The sequence below is a fragment of the Ambystoma mexicanum genome, chromosome 6q, assembly GCF_040938575.1.
Source record: "Ambystoma mexicanum isolate Mex_15411 chromosome 6q, UKY_AmexF1_1, whole genome shotgun sequence".
NCBI classification, from domain to species: domain Eukaryota; kingdom Metazoa; phylum Chordata; class Amphibia; order Caudata; family Ambystomatidae; genus Ambystoma; species Ambystoma mexicanum.
Window position 1 is genome coordinate 828,232,247 of NC_090937.1, and position 28,000 is coordinate 828,260,246.

Genomic DNA, 28,000 nt, shown 5'->3' on the forward strand with positions numbered 1-28,000 from the left:
CTCAACCTTGTTTGCCTGCTGCTTCATCATCACCAATTGCATCACCAATTGGCACTGTTTCTGCATCTGCTGCAAACAACGATAGTGCATTGTTCATCGACCACACCATGCCTGGAGCTTTAAGGTGCAATCTGCGTCCACAAATTCAGAAGTGATTGCAACAGCCTTTGTTCCTGGCCCATGAAAGGGGCTGGAAATGGAGGCCTAGGGAAAGGGGGCGTATGAGCTGTATCGGATGAAAACTCTGATATGCGATTTCCTGATGCTATTTTTGAAAGTGAAGGGCTTTGCATCCCAGCGCAGACAAGCGGGGGCAAAGTTACCAACACTATGGAAAACTGATGTTAATACTTGCTCCTATATTTTGGAGCCTCTGAGGTAAACACCAGCTTTCTGCCCTCTTAAGCAGGCCGAATTGAACTTGCTCACATTCTACTGACTAAACGTGTGTTGCCATGTGAGACTTCTCTCGACGGACGCTGAGAAACATTTGAAATAATCCTTTATAGTTCATGCCTGTATTCGCTCCTGCTGCCACTTGCGCTGATGAAGACATTAATAGAACTATAGACATTAACATTGAATCTGCTCCGAGAAAGACTTGATCTATTAAGACTAAACTGCTCCTGGCCATCATATTTATCTGCATTATATTTACACTAATTCCAATGTCCTGGTTTTTAGTAGAAATACATCCAATGAATACCCTATTGCCCACTGTCAATGCTCCCACCATGACCCTGGTGCATGTGCTTTCTTACACTCTTCCTCCATAAGATGTTAAACACAGAAAAGGTTACGATAACAATACTCTGTTATTGATTATGAATATGACACATGCAATCTTGAACCAATCCAATTGCTGGGTGTGCTCGCATTTACCCCAGCATGGGGAAAGAGGAATGGGTTGGTATATACATCCTCTACCGCTGAGTACTGCCTGTTATGCGTTACTAAGAGCTCTGTTTTTTGGGAGATGGAATGATAGTGTCACTGGAAACTTTGAAGGAACTAACATGAATGAATTTGAGAGATTGTGTCACGACCCTTACCCCAGACCCCCATTGGCAAGTCCACTTGCCAGGTAAGGTCAGGGTTCGGGGCTCCATTAAGGCCTTGGAGGCCTTGCATCCACTCCCAAGACTCTCTTGGAGTCAGTCCTGGCGCATCTGGCGCCAGGCTCATATTCATTGTGGAGAACATCTTTGTAGGGGGACTACTTTTCATTAACATGGAGGCATTTGCATAGCTTGGTTCCTAAAAAATAAGCTATTTGGTATAGTGGTTTGGGTGTGGTAACCTGGGACTACTTTACCTGGACTACTTTGCTGGCAGGCTATTTAAACTAGACCCACTTTGCAGACTGCAACATACCACTCACTATGTCCTGTGATACCCATGAGCCTCAGAGCAACAAGCCTGCAGAGGAGACAAAAGGAACATCATTAATAGAATCTTAACTGCAATCTTCATCCTGTCATCCGCTCTCCAGTGAACAGCTTCTTCTGGACACCGCATACCTACCAGGACGAAGCGACCTGAAAAGGAAAAGGATAAAGACCGGCATCGTTCCGGAGTTTCACACCCGCTGAAGAAGGACAGTGCGACCTGTAAGGAAGAGAGGAAACACAGGTTAGCAAAGGCAAGACAAAGCAGCGCAACGCATAGCGCATTACAAACCACATTGCAGGACACATCTCGTGCCATCATTTGTCGGCGCTGCTCAAACCAACCAGCACGCCACGCTGAATCTCCCGCACGCCTAGGGAGAAAGAAAGGACATTATTAATCACAAAACAAAGGCAGGCAAGAACGAACAGTGCTATACAAAAACTGCTGCAATAAGACCTACCTTAAAGACACTTGAACGGGCACGCGACAGTGAAGTAACTCAGTCGCCCACGCCCACTGAAGACTACGCACCCCTGCTAAGAAAGCAGGACAGAGAGCACACCTAATACCACAACAAGGTGAGGAGAGGGCCTAAGGGCTGAAGCCAAAGGGGTGGTGGGAGGATACTTTACCTGATCCGGCCAGTCTTGAACCCAGCCCTCCTGTGTTTTCAGGCTAGACTTCCTCCGAAGACACCATCCAGATATCGGGGAGAAGGTTCCGGCAACCAACCAGGGCTGAGTAGCGTCCTCGTGGATACCAGGTGATCGTAACAGATTCATATTGACACCCTTGGATTGTTCCGTATTTACAAATAGAAGTAAAAAGAACACTGCATCGACCAGCCCCATTGATAGACTCTCTAGACCTTACCAGTCGCTGATTACTTTTAAAATGGCTCCTGTAGGTAACAAAGATGCCATGCCTCCTTCCTACACTATCAACCATAGTCCACATTATGGCCCATTCTGTTTGCGGAAAAAAGGTTCTCACCCAATGGGTACATTTACCAGATGTATGAATACTGCTGTACTTGAGCATGAAGAGAAACCGTTATATACAGGAGGTCCAGTCTCTTTTGTATGTGGGCATCAAGCCTATCCATGGTTACCTAGAAACTGGGAAAGTCCCGGTTATTTAGGGATACTTTTACCTGGTGTATTTCCCGCTTCAACCTCTGAAATAGTAAAAGTATCCAGATCTCGGCCCGGCGAGATGATGCTGCTTGTCAAATTTTCGGTGACATAGCTCAATCCTTTATACCTTTTTGTGAACAAGCAATAAATTCATGGAATATTAGAAGACTGTCCGGGGTGTTAGAAAAAAAACAATTAATGAGACCACTGACATACTATACAACATGACACTGGAACAAAAAGCATTCAGACTAGTTGCACTTCAAAATAGAATGGTTCTTGACATTATTTTGGCTGACCGTGGAGGTGTATGCAATTTAGTGGAATCAGCGTGCTGTGTTTTTGTAAGAGACTCCTCCTCTACAATCTTTGAGGCAATTACATATTTACACGTTCTAAGTTCGGAAATCCACGTTCCCACAGGTGGCTGGAATCTAAATTTGAGTACATGGTTCTGGGAACTGTTATGATCTTGGGAACTAATTAATGTGTACAGATAATTAGTACAAAGATCCTGAATCCCAAACCCATTATGATAAATGGTGGTCTCAAAAATGAGAATGAAATAATGAAGGAGTTTATGGCAATCAATATTTCTGATAATAATTATGATAGTGACTTTGGTAGTTCGGAAAGTGATACTTGGTCCGATGCCGATGATGATGCAATGTTTGTATGATGCTATTTGCTTAAGGCCAAAAGGAGGGTTTGTAAAACTGTAGTGCAATCGTATAGCCCAAATGGTATGAATAGTATGTTGTCCACAAGCAAATCGCATCATGTGACAAACATTTCAAACCATAAAATACTGAATTTGACCGTTGGGAGTCCATTTTGTAATTGCCTGCCATTTTCTTTTTAATACGCTTTTGCAAATATATTCTGTGCTTCGGAGCTAGACACAGTGCAAGGCCTGAGCTTGAACTTTGAATGCTAACATAGGCAGGAATGTGAAACCCTGCATAAATACATTGTTTTTCTTATTCTGTGAAGCCTTGAAGCTGTAGATAAGCATCGACTAATCAGCAACCCAGGTGCCACCCTGTCTTGCAAACGCTGTTGTAGAAGGCAGTTAAATAAGAAGGTTATGCGACTAATGGTGCTCCTTCACAAAAGATGGTATTTACTCTGCTTCAGAACTGTCTGACCCTTAGCCCATGAGTGCAGCGAATAGATAACATTTGTTGGAATGTCTCCCTGCTAGAACATGATATCCTTCCCAGTGCCAGTGCCCTGTGTTCCCCAAAACAGTAAGCTGTCTCTACAGTCGCGGCTAGAAATACCAAATGTTTAGACTGAATGAAGTTACGTGCATAACTGTCAATTAATTAACCCTAGCTTGTATGTCATGTATATGGGTGCACTGAATAATGCTGCACAATGATGATGTTTTATGTATATATGTTACTGCTTTACCAATGCTCTCTCTCTCTCTCTCTCTTCTCATGGTGTCTGTGAACACACGTTGTGAGGTGTTGAGACCCAGACGGCCGACTGAGATACTCTGAAAATAAACCAGACTTGTTTGGGGAATGAACTTCACGACTGGCATGTCATTAGTATATGGTTATTGTGCCTTTATTCCATATGTGGTCTTACATTCACATAGTATGTTGTGGTCCTCCAAGTAGAAGGCAGCAGATAGGTCTAATAGGAGGAGTAGTGCGCATTTTCTGTTATCTTTTAGTTGGTCAATTTGTGTTTTCAAGTAAATTAGGGCTGTTTCTGTTCCATAGAGGGGCCTAAAACCAGATTGTCTAATACCTAGGAGGTTATTAGTCTTGAGATAGGTATGGATTTGGATGTAGGCAGACTTGTCAATAATTTTGGGTAGGAAGGGGACTGTAGTTATGGGTCTGTAGTTAGTTGGGCTGGTGTGGTCAAGAGTGGCTTTTTAGTAGAGGGAGTACCCAGGCATCTTTAAGATTAGTGGGTACCTGGCATATTTTGAAGGAGGCGTTTATTAATTAGGTAATATTAAAATTTGGATTTTGAATGTGATTAGTTTGTTTGTTTATTTGTTTATTTATTTGTATTGCGCACCAGACCCAAAGGTATCAGGGCACAGAAGTTACAAGGAAGTTCACAGTTTAGGTTACAGAAATAAATTACACATGGCAAGCAAATATGGAACAAGTTTGGTAAAAGGTAGCAATTACACGTCATCACAATTACACGTCATCACAAACAGAGATGGGATCACAAACAGGAAACATAGTGGCAGCATCTTAGAGGACTATGTACTGTGTGGTGAGGGAGGCAGGCCTTAGTGGTCTCTTGTCTTTAGCCAGTTAATGCAATTATATCTAAAGTTCTGGTATGATTTATCCGCACAGAGTGAGGGCGGTAAGGAATTCCATAGTTGGGCCGCTTTGACGGGAAAGCTGCTGTCCCCAACCTTTGAAATTTTAACCCTGGGAATAGCGAGTCAGTAAGTGTTGATTCGTCTAGAAGGTCTAGTAGATGTCCTTCTGTGGAATCTCTCAGAGAGATAGCTGTGTGCAGCGTTATTCAAGGATTTGTGAATTATAATATTGCAATACGTCAGATGTCAGATACCAAAAGCACACAGGAGCATTTCACTGCAGTAAATTACACATGTGTCCATCACAACACTGGGTGTCCAACAGAAACAATTGGTGCACATTAGACACCTAGATGTGCGTAATTGTTTCAATGAAGAAGACCCTTTTCCACGTGGCACTACAATCCAGGGGAACGCCAGTAGAAATAGCACCATCTAAATATATTAATGTTTGGAAAAGATATACCTGGAACTGAATACTAATTAAAGTTTGTAATGTAAATTGAACATGTGAGTATTTCATGGAAGGTTCGATGGATACGTCACAGGCAATGTTGCTCTGTACGGAAGGAAAGTGAGAGGGTCCTTCTAATATGAATGTCCCACGGACCTGTGAAGTTGCATAAGGAATATTGTGGTATCTTGTTGAGCTCAGAATAATTGTGTTCTGTCTTTAAAAATGGTGCCAAATACTTGCAGGGTAGTTAAAAAGGCAAACGGATTTCAAGGAAAGTAGCTGTTTAATTGTAAGGTGATTTTTTCTGTATTTATTTATTTTCTTGGTTACATCAACTACTGATAACAGTGTATTTTTTCTCACAATACAGAAAACAAAGGCATACGCGCAGAACAGCATTGCCTACGCTCTCACCTCTCAGAGCACAAGACGTGTTTTGTGGGCCTGGGCGATATGTCGTTAAGTACATACTAAAATGCAGACTTACTTGAAATGCTGAAACGAAGATGGGTGGGGGTGCTGAAACACGCTCCTGTATGAGTGCAGCGGAAGCATGCTAAAGTATGCTTTCTTTGAAATGTGTTTTGCAACTTTTTCAGTCTGTCCAAAGAGATATTGTGGCCGCAGTGAAACATTATATAATTAACCCATGTTTTTGAAATTTTTGAATGGAAAGCGAAGACGGTGTGTAGCTTCTGCAAAAACTCCCTTTTTGTCATTCAGGCGAGGAGTACTGTACTAGCGTCAGCAATTTGAGGAGGTACCAACTCTTCTCAGCAATGTTCCCATACATTTAATTGGAGAGTAACATCACTTACCAGAGAAGACTTATACACTTTAAATACTTCCGTCCTAGCACTTCTCAGCAGGTCCAATACATGTCAATTTCCCAGCAGAAAATAACTTTTCTGAGGGGACTCATATCCCCTAATCTGCTGCATCCGTAATGGCACATCACCTGCACCAGCATTGGAGATGCATGTGAAACCTGAAGACCGCAGGCTTGAATTCCAACTATGGTCCCACTACTCTGCAGATTTCGTATAGACACTGCTGTTCAGGGCTTCTATGCTTTCATTTGTAATGTCGTTTTGTATATTTATTTTATTTAGCATGCAATACTTTATCACTGCGGATTCTCAGCAACTACATCCCTTTTCAGAAAGAAAAAAAAAAAACAATAATTTAATGAGTGGATGTGTGAACCTGTCTGCAGGGCTGTCTTCTCTTTAATATGCTGCTCATATACAATTTCAACAGGACTGTTATACTTTTAAGCGACATGTTGCTGCATGTGTCATCAGGTCTGCTCTACTTTGAATATGACAGTACCGCTGGATTCAACAGAAGAGACTACTGACTTTGCTACTTTGCATTATATAATGTCAGATTGTGAGTGATGTCCAAGCAGCAAAGATGCTATTGTGGGAGGAACAACGTGTGCCCCCTTTTCATTACATGATGTCACTGCTATAACTATGGCGTGCACTGTGATGTCATATGAAATCAATTGAAATTAAGACATCACTTTTTAGAAAGGCTGGTACTCTCTTTGTATGATGGAATCGGCACATTTTAACAGCGTCTCTGTGCCTTTCATCCACATTACTTGCGCTTATCATTAGGACCTCCAAACAATAATAGGAGAGGACAGGGATGTCTCTGCAAGGCTTATTTACTTTCACCAGTACATTTCAGCCACTCGTCCCCGCTATACAGGTATGGTGAACACTGGCATGGCACACATTTGCAGATGGCACACTAACATATTCACGTTTGCAACATCTCTCTCTCCCCTTCTTAACATGTTAGTGTCACTACAGGTTTTTAAGAAATATCCTGTAGTGTTGAGTACAAGGCTGTTATTACAATTCTGTGGCTACCCTCTGAAAGAGAACTACATAACTCCCTCACTGACTAGACACACATCTTTAGCAAGTTACATCTCGTACATCAGGTGCCCCAATCCTAGTTGTTTCTGCATTTACTGTTATGCCCCCCTTTTAGGCGTTTCTCCCATTATCCGTGTAACCCAAACCTAGTTGTTTCTGTATTTACTTTTGTGCCCCAATTTTAGGTGTTTCTCCCATTATCAAGGTATCCCAAACCTAGTTGTTTTTGCATTTAATGTTGTGGTCGAATTGTAGCGATTTCTCAGTTTTTCGACGGGTCCCATCTGGAACAGGGTTTCCCTCCAATCAACACAGACCATCAAACACAGCAATATACTAACTCTCTCCTCTGCACCAACAAACAATAGAATGCAGCTATATCCCTCAATTAATTTGGCCTAGCTGCACACATACTTATACACCCCATGATCATCTCAACAGTCTTTAGTACGCAGCTGTACCTCACACAAATCGGCCTAGCTTCACACATAATCCCATTCACAAACTCCACCGCTGCCAGAATGCAGCTTCCCAATTTCAATTGGCCTTGCTGCACAGATTTCACTGATCTCACACAACCACTGCACCACGCCTAGCACTAGAAAGCAGCTACACACCATTGAATCCGCCATGGCTGCACACATACTGAGTGCACCCAAGCACTATTTACCACAATACTCTCTCCACTGACCTGGACTATGGTCCTAGAGGACGTTCAACCCACAGCGCTTTGGAATCATACCAATGGTAAAAGGTGCTATGCAAATGCTCAATAACATAACATAGAATAATAAGGTCTCTGGCTAATAAGGCATACCTGTGTACTTCCACCAAGAATATACATGCAGAGATGGCCATACAGAGCTGTCTTATGTTCCTAACAGGGTTTGTCTGAGTCCTGGTACCGTCTTGAATGCTTCCTGATGATAAACTACCCTTCTGTACTCAAGCATTCCTCAGGCAACTACTCCCTGTGTCTGAAGAACTTAGGTATTGGAAGGGATGGTGGTGGTCCATTTGCTATGTGTGATGCCTTCTTTGTAGTAGACTCACTCTCCCCTTGCACATTGAGCAAGTACTCCTTAAGGTCACATTGATCATGTAGTCCTTTCTCTTCTCCATTTCCATCTCCCACTCTATTCCGTACTATTGATGCAGTAGAGTGCATCATGTCCATGTCCCTTATGTGTCCTTGGTGCCCAGACCCCCCATTTATCATGTGAAGTACTGTGTATATGGTGCACTTGCTCACGATCAGGATTAAAACGTGACTAATCACTTCCATTAGTGTATTATTTTCTTGCCTTTTCTGCACAAGATGTTCTCCATGCACTCACCCAAACCTTTTGCTTTAATGACCCTGTACACTTGCACATTATAAACACTAACAAGGCATTGTGGGCTTGTCTCCCCTTCCAGGGAGTGTCATGATTTCTTGGAAATGAAGGCAACCATTCCCCAACACACAATATCCAGTGGACAAAATAATTGACACACCCCGCTAGGGAATGAGACCAGGAGATGGACTGCAAGTTGTTAGGGGGAATTCTCAAGAATAGCTAATTTCCCTTACCTACTGAGTCCCTCAGCAGCTTTGCTGGATTTTTTGGATTTATTTTTTTACCTGGGAAGAGTGTGAGCATTTTTTTTCCCACTCTTACATGTGTTTTGCTGTGTGTGTTTAACATTTTCTTGTGTTCATAGACTGTGGATCCTCACCTACTCCATAGGCATCATCTTTTTATTGTGTGTTACACAGCACCTTCAGTGCAGTGACACAGGGTTGTCTTTTAGACTTCCCAACTCAGGCTCCAATTTCTGGGACTGACTACTGTCTCCCATAACATGTAAAGTTGCCATTAACTTTATTAGTCTTTTAAAATCCACAGACCCAGTACACCCTATCTTACATAGAGTACTGGAAAGGGTTAATACTTATCCCTTTTTGTCTGTTTCTCTTGGAGCATTGTTTTGCTCCCCTTTCATCAAGACTTGGCTGAAAGTCTTGGTAGGCAGGATGTGAGGGAGGGGTTTTAGGACCCCTGCCATGGGTTCCTTTGGTAACCCAAGTTGAACTCCTGTTTGATTGGCTAGGTGACTGTCCTGGTGGGACAGCCACCTTGCTGTGTGATTGACAGCCAGGCTGTGTGAATGGGGGAAACGGCATAAAAATCAGGTCTCTGGGATTGAAAAGGCAGAGTTGCCACTGGAACGAAAGAACCAACGAGGAGCTGACAGAAGAGGACCCCTACAATGACTGAACCGCCCGGTGAAGCCCTACTGCAGGTCCGAATCTTCAAACTCCTTTGACAGAGAAGATCTACCAGGAATCTTCTTCCCCTGAGCTGGTGGGACCAACAAGTTTGCCCAAACTGCAAGCCAGGACTCCCTCCTCTGGTCGAATTTGCTGTACAGAGCTACAGTGAACCGGATAGCCAGGAAGGTCAGACCCTGCTTGGCTTTTAAGGACCAAATCTTTTATTTTGTTGCTTTGCTCTGCTGCTGGTTTCTTCCCTGGGCAGTGCTGACACTCCAGTCTTCCTACTTCATGTCAGTCGGAGAGTCACTTCAGGAACCGTGAGCCTTCAGGAACTACCAGGAACGTCCGCCTCAGCTACAGCTTCTTCTCCATTTAAAGGTACTGTGCAAATTCGGTTGTTCGTTTCGTGCAGCCACGGTGAAGGTGTGTGAAACCTTTTGCCAATCCGAGGGCTTGTCCTTCTCTACTCTTTAAACTAACTTTTCTGCCCACCAACTTCGTCCGGAACTCTTGGCAAAAACTTAACCGCAAACTACCCTGAACTGTGTGATCTTGAGGAAAAGACTTTTGTCCTATTGACTTTGGCCCTGCTCAATTTTTACCAAACTTTGTCTTTCCCTCCCTTTTTAAATTACTGGAGTGCCATTTTGCTCATGCTTCATTGTTGAGTTTAACTTGTCCAGAATCTATTCGGAGTGGTGTGGTGTATTAAGAGTGTGATTTTTCAACTGCTTTAGTTTAGTGAGATGTTATACAACTGATGTGCAAATAATGTATATTCTTTTACTCAGCAACCTTGAGTCAGTGTTTGTTTGAATCATAGTAATTGCTGTCCTTTGTGTAACTATTGGTACTGTTCACTTGCTCTTGAGATAAGTATGGCTGTTCAACCATCACTACCATTTACTGTGTAGTACAGGCTTGTCCCAAAGGTGAATTTGTACTGTCACTTGTAGTCTTAATTGTGTGTTGTGTACCCAAAGGGTACTGCATATAATTCTGCCTAACACTGGTGTACAGCGGTGAGGATCAAGTATAGTAATTACACTTAGAGTGCTGCTATTACCTTGGATCAACTAACCACAAGGCTAACATCACTAAAAAGCAATATTAATCATGTCTGATATGGAAAGCTACAGTCAGGAGACCCTCCTTAGTTACACTGTGGATTACTTTAAACAATCTGTGTAGAGAAAGGGATCTCTCTGTTAAAGGCAAAAAGTCTGAATTGTTTGAAAGGTTTTTAGAGAAACAAAGTCTGGAGGGTGGGTCTGAAATACCTGACCCTTCAGCAAATGTGGAAAACAATGAGGATGATAATCTGTCTATTATTGATGAGTTAGAGGAAGTAGATATGTCTCCTAATGTAGGCCTCACTGTTCCCTTACCTGCTCAACAACCTCAAGCTGTGTCCACTGGGACCCCATCAGGTCCTACACTCAGTCCTGAATTCATTGCTCTAGAAAAAATTAGGCTTGAACTGGAATTCAAACGTTTAAATGCTCAAACTGAACAAAAGCACCAAGAACTTAAGCTCAGAGAAATGGAGCTTAATCATGAACTAGAAATGAAAAGCTTATCTCTTGAAAATGCTTCTCTCCCAGAGTCTTGCATCTGATTTTGTAATGGAGTTGGGGGAGCTAGATAGGATGGATTATGAGTGTGTGAAGCTAGCTTTAATTGCTAGATTTGCTAGATTTGGGAAGATCCCTTCCCAGTACCTGAAGAGGTCTAGGACCCTCAAAAACATGATGGTACCCCTTGGGCTACCTGAGTATGTGAATGTTTGAAAAACGTAGATGGTTGAGTTAAGGGTTACATAGTAAACACTTATGAAGATATGAGAAATCTGGTTATGTTGGAGTCAATGAATGATGCCTGCTCTCCTGATGTTATGTCTAATAGCACATATAAACAATTTCAGGCAAAGCCTCACCTGGGCAGACAGCAAAGGATGCAGTGGAGAAACGATTGCAGCAGTGAAAGATCCCCCATAAAACCCTGCCACTCCTCGCATACAAAAAGAAAATAAGAGAGAGAGAGAGGGCACAGCTCTCAGGGAAACCCTCCAGGGAAAAAACCCTGTGTAGCGGCAGAATTGCTGGGACTTTGGAGCCAGGTCTTTTGGAAGGCTGCAGTCGGCTGGATGATGAATGGTTTGCAGTCCGAATTCTTCTCTAAGAACGAAAGGCACAGAAATGTAAGTATAGCCCTCAATAGTGACAACAAAGCGAGAAAAGGGAAACCAATTATAGCCAGACCTCACCTAATGTTCGACTAATAACCTTGATGAATATAAGGAGGGAACTTCAATACCCTTAGACAAGAACATACTCTGCCTGGAACTTCTGGGAAGGAGTAATGAGTCCTAAAGATGAGAGAAGGAGTTTAGTTCTAGATAAATTGCACCGGCATGGAGGTAGAAGAATGTCAACTACCTAATGAAAGGACGGTGGGGGCTTGGTTCCCAAAAGGAAGCGGGCGGATAAGAGTGCTGAATTCCGGAGCGGAATGGAGAGAAGTCTATAAGCCTAATGGCGGTGGAAGAAGTTTGCCACTGTGGAATCCTGAATAGCCGAACAATAATGAAAGGAAGGTTAGAGAGAGGGGAAGACATATAACACAACAAAAAGTGGTGCCAGGAATAAGAGAACAACTGAAGAAGGAGGGCAGTAGGATATGTAATTGAAATCATTATTTTCATTTTATTTAGATTTGTATAAAAAACATAGAACCTTTTAATCAATTCTTAAAAAACACATTCTACTAATCATGCATTCATACATTCACTCACTAATTAAATCTCTAAAAAGTATAGATATTCTAAGATGTTAAGAGAATTACAATTCATTTGCATTATGATATTAATGGTTCCAAACAACATTTCATTATAGATGACAGTTCAATGTTTTGTCTGGAATGAACTGTCATCTATAATGAAATGTTGTTACGAGTGACGAGAAAAAACCTCAGAGATGAATATTTTGGACATCTGGGCTGCCCCTGGTATTTTGGGCAATGGAGTGAAATGGGCCAATTTGGTGAAGTAGTCAATCGTAACCATAATCGTGGTGTGAAGAGAAGAAGGTGGAAGATCAACAATTAAGTCTGTCGAAATCAACTGCCATGGTCTATCTGGAATAGGCATACGGTAAGTAGACCCAGAGGTGGCAACCGTGGTGTCTTGGACTGTAAACAAATCACGCAAGCAGATACATAATCCTGGACAGCTGATTGTAGCCCGGGCCACCAGAAATGGCGTTTAACTAGATCTAAGATAGTCTGGTAACCTCGATGACCTGCAGCCCTGCAATCATGACACATCTGGAGTACTTCCTTCTGAAGAGACAAGGTAGGGACCAAGACTTGTTCCCCATGAAAGAAATAATCCTGATCTTTTGAAAGCTGATTTGTATATGCGATATTTTCACAGGATTGCAAATTCCGGGCTGTATCTTGTTTGAGTATTTGAAGGAAATCGGTTAGAACAGCTATAAATCTAGCCTTGGGAAACAGTCTTTCAGAGCTGAATCTGGCTGTCGGATTGTCCTTTCGGGAAATGGTGTCTGCTCTGAGATTTTGGTTTCCTGGAAGAAAGGTAAATAAAATCCGGAAGGGTAGAAAGAAATGGGCCCAACGGGCTTGCCGGCTATTGGTGGTATGTGCTTGCTGAAGTACCTTAAGGTTTTGATGGTCGGTACAGACCTCCACTGGAAACAGAGAGCCCAACAGCAGATGCCTCCATTCCTCAAATGCCCTTTTTATGGCTAATAGTTCCTTCTCGAGGACTGAATAATTTACTTCTAATGGATTAAAGGTCTTCCAAAGGTAAGCCACCGGTGTTTCTTCCCCTTGCTCAGATTTTTGCAAAAGAACAGCCCCCAACGCATGATGAGATGCATCTGTCTCCACAATAAACTGTCGGGACTGGTCGGGAGTGGATAGAATTGCAGCGGACGTAAACAGGCTCTTCATGGTGTTGAAAACCTTTTGTGCCCATGCATCCCAGGAAAAAGGAACCCCCTTTTTCAGCAGTCTAGTGAGAGGAAGAATGATCTCCGAAAAGCAGGGGATGAATTTACGGTAAAAATTGGCAAAGCCAAGGAACCGCTGTATTTCTTTGACGTTAGTCGGGGAAGGCCAGTCCAAAACAGCCAACACTTTCCTGGGGTTCATTGATATCCCCTGGGCAGACAAAACAAACCCCAGATAGGTAACATGATCTCGATCAAACTCACATTTTTCTGCTTTACAGTACAATTGGTTGGACTGGAGACGATTCAGAACGATGTTTACATGATGGATGTGTTCCTCTTTGTTTGTGGAAAAGACCAGAATGTCATCAAGATATATGACCACAAAGTGTAATAGAATATCAGCGAATAAATGGTCCTTAAATCGCTGGAATATAGCTGGCGCATTAGACAAACCGAAAGGCATTACGTGATACTCGTAATGACCAAACGGCGTCCGGAAGGCCATATTCCACTCATCAACTGGAGCGATTCAGATGAGATGGTAAGCCCTTCAGAGTTCTAATTTGGTATAGATTGATACCCCCCGAACTGCTTCTAGAATATCGGGAATTAAAGGCATTGGATATTTGTCTGGTATTGTAATCTTATTAAAACCTATATAATCTATACAAGGCCTGAGTTCTTCTGAATCCTTCTTTGGGATAAAAAACAGAGAGTCTCCAGCGGTGGAGGTTGATTATGAGATTAGTCCGTTCTGAATATTTGAGCGAAGATAGTCCCTGAGGGCCACTCGCTGGGACAGAACATAGATGCGCCCAAATGGTATTGGTTGGTCTGGGAGTAGATCTATATGACAATTGTCTCTCCGGTGAGGGGGTAAAGTAGGAAACATAGCAGTTGAGAACACTGATAGATATTGCTGGTGACATTCCGGTATAGTTCCTACTTGACTTATGGACGGTGCGGAAACAGAGAAATTGATATGAGGCCGGGAAGCCCAAAGGAAACACACCAACACAGGTTACAAAGAACATACAAAGTACTTTATTCAAAAGCTACAACAATTACCAAAAGTCAATTGACAAACGGATAGCTATTCGGCTCTCAGAATAACAGAACAAACTTTCAACGGTAGTTCGCTGCATTAGTGTGAGAGACCGTACATTGGGATACTCGTGCTTTTATACTTTTTATCTAGCTCTGGCCAACCCCCTCGCGGGTTAACCATTCTTAGGACCAGGCCTAGAGTTCGTTGCCAGGTCGATGCCATAATGTATGCATTTTTGATCAGTTCCGCTGATACAGTTGTTCATTTACACATAGGTCAGGGATAGGACAAGGTCTCAGTTCACGACCCCACAAGTGGCCTGCAGGCATATTATTTATTCATGTGTGCGGAGGTCACAACGGCCAGAATCCCACTCGAAATGTCATTTGGCCTCCATTTTGATGTTCAGGGTGACTTCCACATTGCAAGAGAACCTAAAATGGCGGCTAAATCCAAGATGGCGATTTACATAGTACATTAAGGTCAAGACCTTGGCGCGGAATCTATTTACACAATGTTTTTTAGACAACTTGGCGTAGGCCAACATACATTCAAAAATGCGATAGGAGGTAATATTATTTCGATTCCGACAGACCCTCCTTTTGGCCTATGCCAAGTGCTAAACATCATTCCTAATACTTTTGAAAATATATCCATGTGCTATCATCCATAGATTCCGCATCATTGTCTGTTATGTCTATAGCCATAAGGTTGTTCATAAAAACCTCTTGTAACATGAATTCTTTAGATGCTGTATCTGGGGCATATATTTTATGCCCTATTGTGCTCACTGCTTGGGCACAACACCCCCCTATCATTCCACACATACTTGGGAGGCATTGAAAACAGCAACAAAGGAATAACAGAATCCCTAAAATAACCATAATAACGGAAAGCACCTTCCAACCCCAAGATCGCAAAGAATCCCAGAACCAAGTACTAAGGTTCCAGTCTCCTACAGGGATATGGACTTCAGAACTGAGAGTATGTAAGTTCTGAATTGCTTTAAAAATTGTTGGTGAGGAGTCTGGTACGAAAACACAACAAGCGGATCCCACTAATTTGCATACTCCACCTCGTTCCGCCAAAATGACATCTAATGCCATCCGATTTTGAAGTGCTACCAATCTTATTGCCTTTTGCTCTAAGATCATATTGTAGAGTATGTCCGTGGTCCGGTTGATCGTTCTCTCCAGTACCCTTGCTAATCCCCTAATGTTCTCTGAGTTTGTTATTTGTCCCCAAAAGTGCACAACTGATTTCGCTATGTCCCCAATACTTGCCCAGGGGTATCTACGTTGTCGTCTCGCCGGGGGCGAGCCTTAGAAATCTCTAATGTACTTGCTACAAATACCCTGGGTAACAATATTCCTAAATAACAGGTTCCCTGCCAATCCTTGGGTAACCAGGGAAATGCTAAACTACCATAAACAAAATAAACAGGCCCCCCTACATACAGAGGCCTGTTTTCCCCAGTCAAATTTACAATGTTTTTACAAGCTTCAAAATCTCCCATTGGCCTAGTGCCATTTCTCTACACAGAAGGGAACCGAGTCAGGACTGTGATTTATAGAATAAGAAGGAGGTACAGCGTCCTTATTGCCTATCGGAGCCATTTTAAAGGAAATCAGAGTTTGAAAAGGAAGAGATAGTTTGTCAGACGGCCTAATAGAAGTGACGTTAGGTTTACTTCTATTTGCGAAAAGCGAGCATCCCAGGGGAGTCAAGTCACGTTTCTCGAAATCATTCAGATTAGTTCCATCAAAGTTCCCTGAGATGCTATCATTCCATCGGCCAAAGAATAGTGCTCTAAGAGAGGCATAGCAAGCAGTCGTTGAGGGTAGAGGATGTATATCCCATCCCAGTCCCTTGTTCCCATGTTGCGGTAAATGAGTACAAATCCAACAATTACTCTTATTAAAAATGGCATGAGTAGCATTCATTACTATCATCAGAGTGTTATTATGATACTTTTGTCTATGTTGGGAGTCTCTAGGGGACAGAGTGTGAAGGTGTACAGAAGGAGTCAAAACAGCTGGTACAATCTCGGTCAGTAATAAAGGTTTCAGAGGATAGATTTCTTCGAAATACCAAAGTCCTAGAGCAGCAGTTGCAAAAATAACCATAATCATTATCAAAACACAACAGTACTTTTTCGGGGCCCAGGCACATTGTTCATTGTTTGATTTGGTCACCCCCTTATTTACAAGTCCAGTGCGGGGAGCAGCGGTGAAGGTGGCAGGCATTGTGGTTTCTCAATCGACGGCCCCAATGTTCGTTGCTGGCGACACTACAGTCGCGTGATTTCTTAGTCCTTCCCAACCCTAGCCAGCAGGATCCCTTTTTGTTCAACAAAACTTTCTCATAACAAGACAATTTTCCAATCACTTCCTTTTTCCAGATGCACGAAACTCGTGCCGTAGTTCTATTTCCTTGGTCGAAGGTTGTACCTGATGGTACCCAAAATTGTCTGGTCCGGAAGCAAAGTATCGTCACTTCCTGAGGGAAGCGACGTGTCGGTGGCGACGGAAGTCGCAGAGCTCGAAACAGTGTTTTCCGGAAGTGATTTTTCAAGAGAGTGCGGAGATGAAATGGACTGTTCCCCAAGCTCCTCAGGCTCAGAGAACTTCTCTGACGCACTCACAGCGCTGTTTGCTACTCCAAGATCAGAGACTGTAGCATCAGCGAGGGGTTCTGCTTCTTCTGTAACGTGTGGCGTCGGGTGAGGAAGTTTCTTGACGTGCGTCGCGTGAATCCAGTTCTTCTTTCCAGCCACCCGCACTGCTGTCCTGGTGACCAACAACACCGTATGGGGTCCCCGCCAGCGAGGCGCGAGGTAGGAAGATCTCTCGTAGGCCTTCACTAGGACCTAACTTCCAGGCTGTATGTCGTGCCCTGGGCCCGTGAACCGTACAGGTAAAGCTGAGTAAACCTGGTGATAAATGAAATACAGGTTTTTAGTTAACTGGTTACAGTAGTCTACAAGCAATACATTTTCCACCTCTCTCAGGGCTTTAGGTTTCGGGAGACCCCAAATGTTAGCAGGTCTCCCCATTACTACTTCAAATGGAGAAAGCCCAGTTCTAGTCTGAGGTGTGGTACGCATAGCTAATAACACAATAGGTAAGGCATCTGGCCATTTTAGTTTGGTATCAGCACATGTTTTTGCAAGTTTATTCTTTAAAATACCATTGTGTCTTTCCACCAACCCAGCGCTTTGAGGATGTCTAGCTGAATGAAATCGTTTCTCAATACATAGGGCTGTGCATATTTGCAAAATTACTGCTGCGATAAAGTGAGGGCCATTATCCGACCAGATTATCCTCGGGAGCCCAAATCGAGGGAAGAATTCTTTTACCATAATCTTTGCAGTGGTCATGGCGGTAGCATCTTTGACGGGGAAAGCCTCGACCCATTTACTGAAGGCACAAATAATTACAAGAACATATTTTAGATTATTACATCGTTCCATCTCAATAAAATCAAAGTGAATAACCTCAAAGGGAACAGAAGGGGGCCCAAAGCTTCCCCTTGGAGTTACTGTCCCCTTGCCCACATTGTGCTGTAGGCAGATCATACAGTTCTGGGCGTGCCTCTTTGCAGTTTCCAGAATCTTGTCATTTACCCAAACCTGTTCTAACATTTTCGTGATCTGCTGGGCACACACATGCGTAGGACCGTGTGCCATCGTAACCATTGCCAATACATAAGAATCAGGAAGCAACCATTTCCCTTCGGATGTATCCACCCAACACCCTTCGTCATCCAGTTTCCCCATTCCTTCAGCCCACTTTTTAGATTCTTCCATTGTGGCATCAGTTGGAATATCTCACACAGACCCAATACCTTCATCCATTATGCAAGCATCTCTCATTTCCCTCGAGGCATACATGTCCGTGCTAAGGTCTGTGGCCGTTTGTCTGGCTATCAAGTCTGCAAAAGCGTTCCCTTTGCCCACATCATCTATGACCTTGCGATGTGCTGCACATTTCATGATCGCTAACTGTTTAGGGAGTGAGAGTGCCGAAAGTAATTGCACTATCAAGGGGCCATGCTGGATTTTGGTCCCATGTGAGGTCAGGAACCCTCTTTCCGACCAAAGCTTTCCAAAGTTGTGAGCCACCCCAAATGCAGACTGACTATCAGTATATATATTTACTCTATGCCCTTGGGAAAGTTCACAAGCTCGGGTCAACGCTATAATCTCTGCGGCCTGCGCGGAGTTATGCGAAATTCTCTTAGTTTCGACAACTTTACTCAATGTAGTAACTGCATAAGCAGCTGTAGATGTACCATCCGAAAGTTTGAAGCAGGAGCCATCGCAAAACAGCTCCCCTTCTGCATTATCCAAAGCAGTATCTATGAGATCTATCCTGCCCTTCGTTTCTTGTTCAGTGGTATACAGGCAGTCATGTAATTCTTCGTCATCGCAAACAGTGTTTTGCGGGAAAGGTAAGAGTTCAGCCGGATTAAGAACACAACACCTCTTAATTTGGATGTGAGGGGCAAACAGAATTAGTTCATACCTTGTTAACCGCGCAGAGGTGAGGTGTTGCGTTTGGGTTTTGTTCAGTAGAATATCAACAGAGTGAGGTACCACCAAAATCAAATCATGGCCTAGGACCATTCCCTCACTCTGTTTTACAGACGCGGCAGCAGCGACAGCGCGCAAACATCTTGGCAAAGCGCATGCAACAGGATCAAGGGCGGAGGAGTAGTAGCCACACGGCCTATTCTTCCCTCTGTGTTCCTGTGTTAACACAGCCAAAGCACATCCATCACGTTCATGCACAAACAACACAAAGGCCTTGTCATAATTTGGAGTACCCAGAACCGGTGCCGAACATAGCGCGGTTTTGAGAAGCTCAAATGATCGTTGATGTTCCGATTCCCATGGCAGTGGCAGAGAAATGCCCTTCTTCGTCAGAGCCAACATCGGTTTTATCACTAGTGAGAAGTTCGGGATCCACAACCTACAGTAAGAAGCCATACCTATCAGGGCTCTGACTTCCTTCTGTGTATTTGGAACAGACATGCCAGAAATGTGTTTTATTCTTTCAGGTGTCAATCTTCTCCCCTCCTTTGACAGGAGGTAGCCTAAATAGGCAACCTCCTGACAACAATATTGAAATTTTTTAAGCGAAGCTTTGTGACCATTTTTAGCTAGATGAACAAGCAACAGTACAGTGCCTTCTTTACAGGCACTCTCAGAGTCTGCAGCCAAAAGCAAATCGTCAACATATTGAAGCAGCGTACAAGTAGGTGGCAATTCAAGGGTGTCGAGCTGCTCTTTCAGAGCTCTACTATAAATACTGGGACTTTCAGTATACCCTTGAAGTGCCCTTGTAAATGTAAATGAGCGTCCCCCCAAGGTGAACGCAAACAGATATCTGCTTTCTTTATGTATAGGGATACTAAAGAAAGCATTTTTTAAATCCACAACGCTGAAGTGCGTAGCCGTAGCAGGGATCATTGTCAATATCGTCGTCACATCAGGCACAATTGGAAATTGTGGGGCGACCACTCGGTTAATAGCACGAAGATCAATTATAAACTGGTATGGAATTGCATTGTCGCCTTTCTTATATACGGGCAAGATCGGACTGTTACACAAACTACCTGTAATCTCCTCGATCACCCCACGATGTACAAAATCGGAGACAATGCATTTCAAAGCACGTTCGCCTTCGACTGATAATTTATACTGCGGGATGCGTGACAGTTTCACCCCATGTTTCAGAACTATTTTAACGGGCTCAATCTGTAACACTCCGACATCATTGTCGTCCACCGCCCACAAACATTCCGGGACAATGCTGAACTCGGGAGGTAAAGGTCGAATCAAGAACTGAGAATTAGGAAGTTGCTGTGGTGAAACCGTTAGCCGTACTTCATCCGAAGAACACTGAATTACAGCGTTCAATTTCTTTAACAAATTCAACCCCAGCAAATTCTCTCCACAGTTTGAAGTGAGAAGAAAAGGACAATGGTCCGTGAAGGGACCCAAAGAAACGGATACCGGTGCAGAAACCGGACAGACAGTTGGTACACCAGAAAACCCTACGGAAACATTTGTTTGCCCTGACAGTGGGATGTTTGGAACCCGAGAATGATCAATGGAGCACTTCTGTGCTCCAGTGTCAATCAAAAACTGGTGTTTCCTATTCCCTACTAATAATTCAACGTAGGGGCCTTTCTGATTAACGGGAATAGGTGAAGGTTCCAAACCCTGCTTCGGGCAATCCTAATGAAATAGAGCCTCGTCAGAAGGAAGCTCTTCAGAAAGATAGGCAGCAGAAGGGTGATCAAATATGTTCCTCGAGTCCATACTCGAGGTCTGATTTTCCCGTGAAAAAGGTTGCTGAGAATCTTGTAAAAGCTGACCTCTGTCAGGGCCCCCTGCTCCAGGGCGGCCCCTAGGTCGTCTACCCATACCCCCAAACGCACTGTTTGACCTCTGGCGAAGAACAGGGCACTGTGCTCGCCAATGACCTTCCTGGCGGCAATAAGCACATTGATTAATATTCACAGGACTCAAAGGAGCATTTCCTTTTGGGACGTACTGACCTCTAGTCTGTGTCGTGCCTCCTCTGGGGTTTCTAACAATTTGCTGTAATAATACTTTGGTTTTCAAATCTCCCTTTCTCTTTTCAATTTTTTCCTTCTCATTATTAACACGGTTCTCATAATACTGAGCCATGTGCAAAACCTCAGATTGAGATTTTGCCTGCCAAGCGCTCTCAGAGGACATAATCTGTGACTGAATGTCAGGTAACAATCCACGTACAAATTTGTCCACGAACAACCTCTTCCCCGACTCTGTACCTAAATCCTGTCCACTGAAGTCAGAAAATACCTGCTCGAATCTATTAAAAAATTCGGTGGCGCCTTCAGTTTTCCCTTGGACACAGGCCGTAAGCTTGTCCCAAATAATCCTTTTCTCTGGAATTATAGTTTTTAGTTTTGCAACAATTCTATCAGGCAAAGTAAGTATTACCTGTGGTGGTTTCTCACCAGCTGGCCTTTCTCCATCAATTCTAATCATATAAGCCCACGTATCTCCCAACCCCGGCACATCGTCTATTGTCCGAACCTGTTTCCATACATCTACGGGTAGGAGTACAGGGAATAACAAGTCAATGTCACTCAAGGTGAACACAGAGGACTGTAAAACGGACTCTATTTCTTTGTAAAACCCCGTCGGGTTTTTCCTGATATCGGGGACTGATTGTCTAATTGTATTCACTTCCTGTCGAGAAAACGGGACGTGAACAAATTGCGATACATAATGTGCAGGGATATCCACAGCGGGGGCACCAGTCCCAGGGTTGGCGGGGATCTCAACTTTTGGGACAAAGGTCGGAGGAACCTCTCTCATAGGCAACTGAGATATAGGTACCTCCGGCCGCTTACTGAGCAACAGGGCCAGGTCGAGCGCTAAGGCAGCTGTAGAAGTATCGGGCGAAAAAGCCCTTTTACAAATCCCCAATAATTCTATAGGGCAGCTAACCCTTTTTCTTACACATTCTTCTTGCAGGTGCTGTACCATCACCTGAATTACCTTTCTTTGCATTTCTACTGTATACTGACTATACATGTCCTATACTTCATCTGGCGGAAACGATGAATCCGAGATCCATCGAACTGCATCTTTCGTACAAATTCGTACTTCTTCAGGTGCCGATCTACGGCACGGAAGGAACCGTTTCTGTACATATATTCTATCGTCTTCATCATCCTCATCTCGTGATTTTTCGAAGTCTTTCCTAAACTTAAACAATCTTTCAACATGCCCATCTACTTTCTGCTCTGTGTCCCTCGAAAGTGCCAAAGCATTCAGATCTCTCACCCCTTGTGGAAGATCCGAATTTTGTAATCTACCCCACATCACACACAAATGAGGCCCCAAACCTTCGATAAAAACATTTTTCGCGGGAAAACTATTCAAATTAGATAATGTGGAAAAAACATTAGATTGATCACCTTTCTCCATGCAATTCTTAGCCCATGCAAACAATTCCTGTTTCTTATCTGCAGAAACAGTATTACGAGTCACAATCTTTGATCCTGCACCTGGATCGACTTCAGTCAATACGGGGCCACTCGGGAGCGGATGTATAGGTAAATTTAATAAAGGTGTAACTATTGGTGAAGGGGCTGTGCGATAGGCGGAGGAACAACAACCAAAGGACTAGGAACAATAGGTTGTATAGGGGGAACAGGAATAACAACAGGAGCAACAGCAGGAATGGGCAGAGCGACCAAAATAGGAGCATACGGAGGTGGCGCTGAGGCATCAGGCCTGCGTTCATTTAATAACTTCTCGATAAATTCTTCAGAAACATGGAAATCTTTAGAGGGGTACATTTTCTGGATCCCGAGTGAAAAGGCTCTATCCATATTTTTAACTGATTCTGACCGCTTTTCTTTATCATATAATAATGCTTTTTCGGCGTTTGTTTTATGACGACGTGCATGTTTATCCCTACTTTTAAGCTGTTGTAATGCTTCTTTCTTCCAATTCTGTAACACATCAAAGGCTGCTGGTCTGGCCTTTTTCTTTAACAAGATCGATTCTAAGTATTCAATACGGGGGATCTCAAAATTACCGTTGATTGGCCACTGAAATTCGGAGGCATGTCTGGTCTGTCTGTGCCAAATATCATTAAATACTATACTTCCAATGCCATACTTACAGTACATAGTACACGCCGGAGACCCCTCCTGTGGTGCCGGGCGGCTAAATTCCAAGGATTGTCGATCGCTGCGGAACAGAGCCCTAAAGCAGCTAGACAATTTCCCAGGCATTTCACAAAAAATTGGTGTTACCTGGTCAATAATTGTGTCTGCAGATACAATAAGCCAAATTCAAATTGTCAGGGTTAAATTAAGAGCCGGGTCACGACTGCACCTGACCAAAACTAAGGAGGACCGTACGGTTTACCAAAGAACTTACCTAAACAATTTTACCTTGTGTTTGGTGGTTTCGGCAAATCTGCCCGCCTCAAAATTGGACCCTCGTCAAGATGCCGTGTCAGACCACACGACTATCGTCCAAGGATCGGATCGTGCAGCGCTGCCGAGGTATCGCGTCTCGATCGGTCGGGCCCGCAGAATCACACCGTCCGATCCCGGTTCGATAGTCTGCGTCAACCTTCAATGATCCGGCATCAATCCTGAGGGTCCCTGTTCGGGCGCCAACTGTGGAAACAGAGAAATTGATATGAGGCCGGGAAGCCCAAAGGAAACACACCAACACAGGTTACAAAGAACATACAAAGTACTTTATTCAAAAGCTACAACAATTACCAAAAGTCAATTGACAAACGGATAGCTATTCGGCTCTCAGAATAACAGAACGAACTTTCAACGGTAGTTCGCTGCATTAGTGTGAGAGACCGTACATTGGGATACTCGTGCTTTTATACTTTTTATCTAGCTCTGGCCAACCCCCTCGCGGGTTAACCATTCTTAGGACCAGGCCTAGAGTTTGTTGCCAGGTCGATCCCATAATGTATGCATTTTTGATCAGTTCCGCTGATACAGTTCTTCATTTACACATAGGTCAGGGATAGGACAAGGTCTCAGTTCGCGACCCCAACAAGTGGCCTGCAGGCATATTATTTATTCATGTGTGCAGAGGTCACAACGGCCAGAATCCCACTCGAAATGTCATTTGGCCTCCATTTTGATGTTCAGGGTGACTTCCACATTGCAAGAGAACCTAAAATGGCGGCTAAATCCAAGATGGCGATTTACATAGTACATTAAGGTCAAGACCTTGGCGCGGAATCTATTTACACAATGTTTTATAGACAACTTGGCGTAGGCCAACATACATTCAAAAATGCGATAGGAGGTATAATATTATTTCGATTCCGATGGACGGGACAGCAGTAAGATTAGTAGCCTCTGAGGGGATCTGCACTCCAACAGTCTCCTGGGAGAGGCAGTGATTTACACAATATTCTGAGCCCAAAAAAAGAGTACCAGCCGACCAGTTTATGAATGGATTATGTAACCATAACCAGGGAAGACCCAAAATGATAGGGAAATGGGTGGCCTTTATTAGGTCGAAAACTAGGGTCTCCTTATGGGACGTAATCATGCATGTAATGGGTTTGGTCTTTTCCCGAATGGGACCCGCACTTAAAGGACTGCTGTCTACACCTTGGATAAGAGTCACTTGAGGTTTGGCAACCCGAGTAATACCCTTTTCCACTGCCCATTTAACATCAATAAAGTTTCCGGCAGCCCCGCAATCGATTAAGGCAGGTATCCCTTGTAGAACTTGATCAGGTAATACAATAGTTAAGGACAGCACCACCATAGACTGATCAGCAGAAGAACTATCATGGGACAGATCTATTCGGTGTGGGGAACTCTGTTTGTGCACTCCTGCCGTGGTTCCCCCTACGGCAGGGTCTTGGAGTTTCCTGGAATGGGTATTCTCGTTCGGCGTGGAGGAACAATCGGACAGTCCCGTAGAAAGGGCGAGGATGACCCACAATACATGCATAAGCCCAGTGTTTTACGCCTTTCTCTCTTGTTAGAAGAAAGTGGGCCTCGCATTGACCCTATCTGCATGGGTTCTTCTGAGGGAACCGGCTTGCTACTTGGTGGAGGGCATTCAGTATGGGAACAAATCCCTCTTCCCTTCTTCCTTAATTGGGAGCATTCTTGTAAGCGATATTCCATCTGCATAGTGAGGGTAATCATGTCTGCCAGATTGGCAGGACGAGGAACTTTAGACACTTCGTCCTTGAGTTCCTCCGAGAGAGCCCGCCAGAACAGAGTGAGGAGCCCATTCATCTGGCCAGCCAGTCTCAGTAGATAACTGTTTAAACTGGGTGATGTATGTTAAGAGATCTGTGTTACCCTGTCTGAGATCAAGAAGCCACTCTTGGGTAGCTACAGAGATTTCCTGTCGACTAAACATTGACTTAAGACTGTTGACAAAGGCTGGATAGGAGTCCAGAATACCATTGCCTGAGGTTTGTAACGTAGTGGCCCAGGCTAAAGCCGGTCCCGATAGGTGGGAAATCAAGAAACCAACCTTGTCCTTGTCCATCAGAAAGTAACGGGGTTTAAAGGTAAATTGTACTGTACATCTATCCAAAAACTCCTTCAGTTTGTGGGGGTCTCCATCAAACTTGCCTGTTTGCAAAGTGGATGGGGGTGTTCAGAAAATGCTCGGGCAACCTGTTGCCTTAACTGAGCGTTGTCCTGCTTAAGGGACTGCATTTCCAGAGACATTGCCTGCATAGCAGCCATAAGCTGCTGCATTTGTTGATCCATAGATCTTGCTGTCTGTCAGAGGCGTCACTATCTGTTATGTCTAATAGCACATATAAACAATTCCAGGCAAAGGCTCAGCTAGGCAGATGGCAAAGCATCCACTGGAGAAACGATTGCAGCAGTGAAAGTTCCCCCAAACAACCCTGCCACTCCTGGCCTGGAAAAATAAATCCAAAGAGAGAGAGAGGGCACAGCTCTCAGGGAAACCCTCCGGGGGAAAAAAACCCGTGTAGCGGCAGAATTGCAGGGACTTCGGAGCCAGGACTTGAGGAAGGCTGCAGTCGGCTGGATGATTAATGGTTTGCAGTTGGAATTCTTCTCTAAGAACGAAAGGCACGGAATATTAACTATAGCCCTCAACAGTGACAACACAGCGAGAAAAGGGAAACCAATTTTAGCCAGACCTCACCTAATGTTCGACTAATAACCTCGATGAATATAAGGAGGGAACTTCAATACCCTTAGACAAGAACATACTCTGCCTGGAACTTCTGGGAAGGAGTAATGAGTCCTAAAGATGAGAGAAGGAGTTTAGTTCTATATAATCTGCACTGGCATGGAGGTAGAAGAATGTCAACTACCTAATGAAAAGACGGTGAGGGCTTGGTTCCCAAGAGGAAGTGAGTGGATAAGAGTGCTGAATTCCGGAGTGGAATGGAGAGAAGTCTATAAGCCTAATGGCGATGGAAGAAGTGTGCCGCTGTGGAATCCTGAATAGCCGAACAATAATGAAAGTAAGGTTAGAGAGAGGGGAACATGAAAAGGAAAATAACAGTCGAATCCTAGATGGGAATTTACGGAGCGCCGATTCTAGCAGTAGCGACACATCGGACAACAGTTCTTTGGTCTGTATATGGGATCACATGAGTAGCCAGCAGCGTCACTTTTTGATGTGAAAACACTGTACCGCTGCAATTTGCGGAATCAACAAGTCCGCCGGCCATATTGGATGTATTCCTCAGCATAGCCCCACATAATCGCCCGCGATGCCAAAGAGACCAACGTCTGAAAGATGTAACACCTGAGCTCAGACAGAACTTGCCTGATTCTAAGGAGATAGATCCAAAGAAGTTAGCTAAGGCTGCTGACTTGTGGGTTGCCAACAGGGCTACTCACAAGGATTCTGGGGAAACTCAGAAGAAGGATGAGGGAAAGCAGCCAAAGAAAGATAACAAGGAGAATTCAAATACCTCCAATCCAATAGAGGACCCCAAACAGCAACATAAGGGTAAACCACAAGGGAAACCATATTAGGCTAGTGCACCATCTGGAGCCAAACCAGATGGAGGTCAGAACAACCCTCCATTCATCAAGACATTTGGGAAATGTTATGTGTGTGGGTCAACTGACCATGTGAAAGGGCATCCCAGATGTAAGGGTAAACCTTCAGGGGTCCACACTGTCTCAATAGCCTTCTCCCCAGAAGAAGACGTACCTATGGCAAGTGGAAACTTTCTCCTACAGGCTTATGAACCGTTGAGAGTCTCAGCTAGTGTTTCTTTAGTGTCCCAGGGCTTGTGGGAACAACAGAATTTAGATGTCTATAATTCCATCCCAGATAATACTGAAGAGTATTACAAAGATAGTGTTCTTGTGAATGGACAGGAGACCCCTGCCATCAGAGACACTGGAGCCAGTATAACTGTGGTGGATGAATCATTTTTTAAGGTGGAGGATGTTGCTAAGGCACCCAAATGCCTCACCAAGTTAGCTGGAGGCCCTGTGCAAATGTGTCCCCAGTTACCAGCTCTCATCCAGTGTAATGATATGAGTGTCAAAATACATGTTAGTGTGCAGAGTGAAGTGCCTGGGAGAAATCTGTTGGGTAATGACCTGAAAACTCTTGGAGTTGTGTCAAGTACCCCCAGGCCCTCCAGTAAGAGGAGACAGGAGCTCACTAGGCCTGCAAGGGAGAGGACCGTAAGACGCTCTCCAGAGGAGTTGATAGAGGAAACTATCACTCCCACTACACAGGAGTTGCTCACTGCTATTTCCGGAAGGAAAGAGGCAAAAGGGAAACCCAAGACCTCAAGGAAATAGTCAGACAGCACCCCTGTGCTACCAACAAGGACATCCCCAAGATTGTCCAAGATCACAACTGTGATCCCTCCACCTGCTGAGGCAGAGAGTGAGGTACAACCTTGTGTGGTTGAGCCAGTTTCTGAAGAGTACGATCTGGAAGAAGACACTGTTTTGGTTTGAGATCTTGACTCTGTTGACCATCCTGAGCTGCTG